This window comes from Carlito syrichta, unplaced genomic scaffold (genome assembly GCF_000164805.1).
Source record: "Carlito syrichta isolate Samal-C Ts95f unplaced genomic scaffold, Tarsius_syrichta-2.0.1 Scaffold288344, whole genome shotgun sequence".
Lineage (NCBI taxonomy): Eukaryota > Metazoa > Chordata > Mammalia > Primates > Tarsiidae > Carlito > Carlito syrichta.
The window spans coordinates 246,771-253,721 of record NW_007232440.1 but is presented as its reverse complement, the minus strand read 5'-3'; the positions used below and the strand labels follow the sequence as shown (position 1 = coordinate 253,721).

Here is a 6,951-nt window from a genome sequence, read left to right as displayed (position 1 = left end):
GATAATCTAAGGCAAAAAGATTCTTTTAAAAGATGTTTGAAAATCACATTTAAAAGAAGGTCATGGTCTTTTCGCAGCTCAATGTAAGGAATTATTTGTGGAAATTTATCCAGAAATGAAGTGTGCTATATAAGTGTTGAGAAGTATTACTGTTTTTGTCCACAGAGCTTAAGCAGTAACACATCCATAGTGACTATGTTGTGGTTTCCCTTCACAGATACCAAGTTGTACTAGTACAACCATATAAGTAATTAATACCTGAAGTTTCAATGTCACATGGACATTAGCAGTGATGACAGATAAATACAGATGCTTGGGAGTCAAATACTAGGCGAAACGCTTTTAAAAAGGTAACAAAACAGTGTCATCTTGACTAAAGCGAAGTTGGGTTTAGTTAGAAGTAATTGACTGAAGTTTTTTTTTTCAGTGCGACTGTATGTTGGCTTTTAAGAAACACTTCACGATCCTGTCTATCTCAATGAGGCCAAGCTCAGCTGTAAGTATCAGTTCTGTGAAAATAACCGTTGCAGATGTTCTTGCCTTGCCTACTGTTGCTGATGCTCTTGTAGTGACCTCGAAGCAAGTAGGGAAGGCATGTGGCTGACTAGACCCTGCATGGAGTGCTGGAATGGGCACAGTCACGCATGTTCAGAGACACGTTTTAAGTTGTGGCTCCCCTTGGCTTCTGAGGCTTGCTACCACTACATCACCACCCTAGAATGTAATGTTTTGCCATGTTTGAAGGCTCCAGGTTTGGGTACAAGCGAATTGGCAGTTGGAGCTGTTACAAGAAGAGTACGTTTTCTCGTTAAGGGTTACTTTTTGTGGGATGGTGTTTTCGCTGCTCTTCTCTCCATGTTAATTTGGGGCATTTTTGCAAAGTGCTGTAGTATCAGACGGTTGTAGTTAGACAATTTTCCTACCTTGGGCTTTTTGAAGAGTTTATGGGGCATGTTTGGGAGAGGTTGTGTCTGTAGAGATTAGATCTTAACCCTGTTCCTTTTCTAGCTGACTAAAGCAGTCATCTGTTTTTACTAGGCAGTAACTCCAGTTTACACTGGAGTTTTATAATTATACCAGTCTTTTAGTTGTAATCCTTCAACAGAAATAGTGTTACATTTAGAATGTCTAGTTTCATGCCTGTAATAAAGTAACAATTTCCATCATAAACACCTACTGGTCTTTTTCCTGATACTCTTTCTCTTTTCCAGGTGGACATTCATAATAACCTATTTAGCCAGATTATACGTTCTCTGAAAAGGATATCATTACACAGTATTATTAAGTAAAAATGTAATTTACCAGGCTGTTCCAAGAAATGGAATGTAATTAGATGAATTAAAAGATCTAGCTATCTGGGTACTAAAACCCAAAAAGTCCTTATTGTTTTTGTCCTTGTTGAAAAAATACAGCTCCCCCAAATAATAGACATTTCCACTTATAATTGAATTTTGTGCACTTTAATAAGCATCAAGGTTATCCTGTCAGGTATAGAAGACTTAGTTGATTGGTGTGTATAACCTAAATGGTTTTTGTTGTTCAGTTTATAGTTTGGGGGTTTAAAATTTGGAGCGCCCTCCAGGATAAGAGTAAGAGATTATAAATTCTGTTATGAAAAGTCTTTAGGACATCCCGCAGAATACTGCCTTGGAACAAATTCCAGAAAAGAACCAAGTCACATTTTGACTAAAAAATATTGAGCTGTAAGGATTGGTAGATTTTAAGGTCTTTTGGGGTTTTTGTTGATTTCTAAAAATCCTACTCCAGATTATTATTATTTTTTTTTGAGTTGGAGTCTCACTCTGTCGCCCAGACTGGAGTGTATTGGCAAGCTCCCGGCCACGGCAGCTTCGACCTGCTGGGCTCCAGCGATCCCTCCATCTCAGCCTTCCAAGTAGCCGGAATTACAGGTGTGTGCTACCATGCCCGGCTAATTTTTTTTTTTTTTAATTTATTGTAGAGATGAGGTCTTGCCACATTGCCTGGGCGGGCTCAGGCAATCCACTCACCTCAGCCCCCCAAAGCGCTGGGATTACAGATTCTTATTTTTTTATTATCCCTGAGGCAGCATAGTTACCAAGAAGCACCCATGATGTCACTATATAAACAGATTCTGTCACTTGTGTTTCCTCTTGTTATAGAAGTAAAAATGTTAATTTTCTTTTTTAATTCCTTTTTTTATTATTTTATTTTAAAGAAAGGAATTTAGGAGGTTCTAGTATTCTCCATGGCTGAAGCTGAGAGTCTGAAATCCTGATGTGTAAGCTCTATTCTAGATCATAGCTCCAACTCCTTCAGGATATAAAGAAAAGAGATTATATTTCCACAATGATAGATCTTTGGTTGTACAGGTAAGTTAACTAGTTTTGTAGTCGTGAAGACAACTGTCGTGTTTTGTTTTTTGTTTTTTGTTTTTGGTTGGTGGAAACTTCTTCCTTTTCCAAACTTCATCCTCTGCATGGAACATTGTGTGGTCTCTCTGGCTATTTATAGGAGTGTGGAGCTATAGGGAATGAGATAGGGATGAGATGTTTTCTGCTCTTTTCCCAACAGGGGATGCATGAAGTGATTGTATGTTGGAATCTCTAGGCTGACCATTAAACCTGTCTTTGACACCCTAAGTGGTTTTCATTCAGAGGGTATCATGAAACTTCCTTGACTTTTCTTTCTTCCCAATTGTCTTTTTAAGGGTGCTTTAATTCTTGTCTGTCAATCAGTCAGTCATATATTTGTCATATATCTGTTTCTCTTCAGGGGAAAGAATAAATCCTTTTTTTTTTTTTTTTTTTTTGAGTTGGAGCCTCACTCTGTCACCCAGGCTGGAGTGCAGTGGCATGCTCATGGCCACCACAGCCTCAGCCTGCTGGGCTCAGATGATCCTTCCGCCTCAGCTTCCAAGTAGCTGGAACTACAGGCGTGCACCACCATGCCTGGCTAATTTTTTTATTTATTGTAGAGATGAGGTCTCACCAAGTTGCCCAGGTTGGTTTCGAACCCATGGGCTCAGGCAATCCTTTTACCTCAGCCTCCCAAAGTGCTGGGATTATAGGCATGAGCCACACCCAGCCCAAGAAGGAATCCTCTTACACAGGATAGTTATATGACTAGCATAGCATAGCCTGCGTGTTGCTAAACAGTTCATGGTGATGTTCTCGACAGCTAGAGTCATGTGGCTGACACTATCCAGCTGTTCTTGCTTTCCTTTTCCTTTTGTTTGTCTGCATGACAAGCATGCATGTTTCATGACCAGTTTCCTAAAATTCGTTCACTTAGTAGGATTAAATACTATGATAATAAATACCAACTAGAACATTGATAATGATGACAGGTTGCCAGCTTTCCGGTTCCCAAAACAAACCCTAGCCCTTGGAGATTATAGTAGGAGCCAAAGCTCCTGGGCAAGGTCTTTGAAAGCTTATAGGCAGATCTCCTTGAGACGTCTTCCTCTTAAGTACGAGTGAATACCTGGAGAAGTGTGTCATTAGGTTGTTCTTTTTTGGAAAATAATTATTATTCCTTTTAGTTCTTACCAGTACAGTTCTGTGATCCCAGGAACTGGAAGTTTATGATCTGAAACATAGCTGATAATGTTTCAGAACTCTATATGTGGGTTTGGGTAACAGTAGATTCAAATATGGGGACAGGCAGTTCAATAGCAAATGAGTGGGTGAGTTATGTGGAGTTATGGGTAGGATTTGGAGCTTCATATGAACGGACAAGTTGCAATTCGGTTGATTGCCTTTCTCAGATATGCTCTCTAATAGGATGAAAATGTGTGAGGGTGGGGAAGAGAGAAAGGAAATCTGGGTAATTGTAGTGATCCCATTCTCTTCCCGTATGCTCTAAAAAGTGCCACTATCTGTTAGTTGGTGGATAACATAGAGGATAAACTTCAGTGTAGTTGTTAGATTGGGTTTTGCCCATGTGAATGTATTAACTAATGGCTTCCCTTAATTCTTTTTATTTTTTTTTTGAGTTGTATTCTCACTCTGTTGCCCAGACTGGAGTGCAGGGGCACGCTTCCGGCCACCGCAGCCTTGACCTGCTGGGCTCCAGTGATCCTTCCGCCTCAGCCTTCCAAGTAGCCAGAATTACAGACGCAGGTGTGCACTACCACACCCGGCTAATTTTTGATTTATTGTAGAGATGAGGTCTTACCAATTTGCCTGGGCGGGTCTCGAACCTGGAGGCTCAGGCAATCCACTCGCCTCAGCCTCCCAAAGTGCTGGGATTACAGGCTGAGCCACCGAGCCCGGCCGGCTTCCCTTAATTCTAAAACTGGAGTGATTTAATTTCCTTCCTTCCTTCCTTCCTTCCTTCCTTCCTTCCTTCCTTCCTTCCTTCCTTCCTTCTTCCTTCCTTCCTTCCTTCCATCCATCCATCACCCAGACTGGAGTACAGTGGCATGGTCACAGTCACCACAGCCTTGACCTGCTGGGCTCAGGCATTCTTTTCGATTCAACTTTCCCGGTAACTGGAACCACAGGTGTGCACTGCCATGCCCAGCTAATTTTTTGATGTATTGTAGAGGCGAGGTCTTGCCAAGTTGCCCAGGCTGGTCTCAAATCCCTGGATTCAGGCAATCCTTTCGCCTCCACCTCCCACGCTGCTGGGATTACAGGTGTGAGTCACCGTGTTGGCTTAGAGTGATTGAATTTCTAATTCCAAATGGGTTCTGGCTGAGACTTACCATATGCCTATTTTGTTAACCAGCAAGGGTATTTTCTGAGATAGTTTGTAAATGAGTTCATTCTATGCCCTTAGCAACTCATTATTTGGCAGGAATATAATGTATACTCCAAATCTCTTAATTGGATTCTTCAGTAGCTTTGTATGATGCAACTAAAACAAGGGGGAAAAAATGGCTTTAGCCCATAGTATTTAGCTAAGCATGGCAAAACAATGTTGATGTGGTTGAAATAATCTAGAATTATTATTATTATTATTATTTTATTATTTTTTTTTTTTTTGAGTTGGAGTCTCACTCTGTCACCCAGACTGGAGTGCAGTGGCCGCTCCTGGCCACCGCAGCCTCAACCTGCTGGGCTCCGGTGATCCTTCCACTTCAGCCTTCCAAGTAGCCGGAATTACAGGCATGCGCTACCACGCCCAGCCGATTTTTTGATTTTTATTGTAGAGATCAGGTCTCGCTGCCCAGGTGGGTCTCGAACCCGCAGGCTCAGGCAATCCATTCATCTCGGCCTCCCAGAGGCGCGGGATTACAGGCTGAGCCACCGAGCCCGGCAGAATTTATTATTTTTTTAAGTGACTGGGTCTTATTATATTGCCCAGGCTGTTCTCAAACTTCTGGGCTCAAGCATTCCTCCTGCCTTGGCCTCCCAAAGTGTTGGGATGCCGGTCATGAGCCACCATACCCGCCTAGGCCTGATTTTCTGCATTTGTAACAAGTTTCCAGGAGATGCCCATGATTCAGTCACCAGAGTTTGAGGTGCCAAAAGGATTCTTGTTACAAAAAGGGCTCTCTTTAAATACAGCACAGGATTTGAGAACCCTAAAAACTTGGGCTTCATTTAAGTTGTTAAGTGAAATAAAAGCAACAGAAAGAAGGTTAATATTTTATATTGATCAGTGTTTTGGTATTTTCTTCACTCTTTCATTTAATTAGTATTTTAATATTTTAATCCCTGGGATGGTAAAGAAATAAAATAGGGCCTTCCTTACAGGTGGTATTTGATGGGGATTTATATATGTACACTCTAAGAGGTTCTGAGTATTACTAATAATAGGACTATTTCATCCAAAATAGTCTCTTTTTGAGATGTTTGTACTGCGAGGCACAGGTTTTGCTCCCATCTGGATTGATAGGGAAAGAAAAGTTCTAGGAAGGCTGTTATTGGAATCATTTAAGAGGTTGCTGTGTCCTTAATTGGCATTGCATTTTAAAAAGTAATGGTTGCCAGGCTCAGTGGCCCAGCCTGTAATCCCGTGCCTTTGGGAGGCTGAGGTGAGTGGATTGCCTGATCCTGTGGGTTCGAGACCCGCCTAGGCGGCGAGACCTCATCTCTACAGTAAATCAAAAAATTAGCCGGGCGTGGTAGCGCGCGCCTGTAGTTCCAGCTACTTGGAAGACTGAGGCGGAAGGATCGCCGGAGCCCAGCAGGTCGAGGCTGCGGTGGCCAGGAGCGGCCACGGCACTCCAGTCTGGGCGACAGAGTGAGACTCCAACTCAAAAAAAATAAATACATAAAATAAATAAATAAATAAAAATAAAAAGTAATGATTAATAGTTCTTTTTTGCGTGTGTTTATAAAATATTATTGCCAGCATTTTTTTGGAACCATAAATTATGAATATAATTTGCACTAAAAATATTTGCATTAGCTTTTGTAAGTTACTTATAAAATTGACTTTTCATTGTTGTTTTTATTTACTTAAACATGTGTTTAATACTTAAAAATCAGTTGTCTTCAAACATGAGAGCTCCAGGTTTGGGGACATGAAACATAATAATATTTTTTAGTTTTAGTCTTTAATATTTTTCAGTTTGTTTTTGAAAACATAATTTGAGGTTTAGCTTAATTTTTTTTGTAATTGAAAGTAGAAATTTATGGAACGTTCAGTGTTACCTGTGGACAAAAACAGAAAGACTGTAATTTTTTTTTTTTGAGTTGGAGTCTCACTTTGTTGCCCAGGCTGGAGTGCAGTGGCATGCTCACGGCCACCACAACCTCGACCTGCTGGGCTTAGGTGATCCTTCCGCCTCAGCCTTTCAGGTAGCTGGGACGACAGGTATGCGCCAGCACGCCTGACTAATTTTATGATTAATTGTAGAGACGAAGTTTCACCAAGTTGCCCAGACTGGTCTTGAATCTGTGGGCTTAGGCATTGAACCTCTTGCCTCGACCTCCCAAAGTGCTGGGATTACAGACTTGAGCCACCGCACCTGGCCTTAAGATGAGTTTTGATGATAGCATACTAGCAAAAGAGATT

General features: G+C 41.3%; 1 protein-coding gene across 2 annotated transcripts in view; it reads left to right on the top strand.

The window, feature by feature from the left end:
- Positions 1 to 211: 211 nt before the first annotated feature.
- Positions 212 to 6,951, top strand: part of ZZZ3 (zinc finger ZZ-type containing 3) — a 55,246-nt gene continuing 48,506 nt past the window's right edge. Inside the window, exons 1-2 of one of the 2 annotated variants that reach the window (XM_021710248.1) lie at positions 212 to 350; positions 2,198 to 2,351. The gene's annotated coding sequence lies outside the window, so the exon portion shown is untranslated. Of the gene's footprint in view, positions 351 to 427; positions 497 to 2,197; positions 2,352 to 6,951 lie in introns of those variants that run through there. The other variant, XM_021710247.1, reaches the window with a different exon arrangement.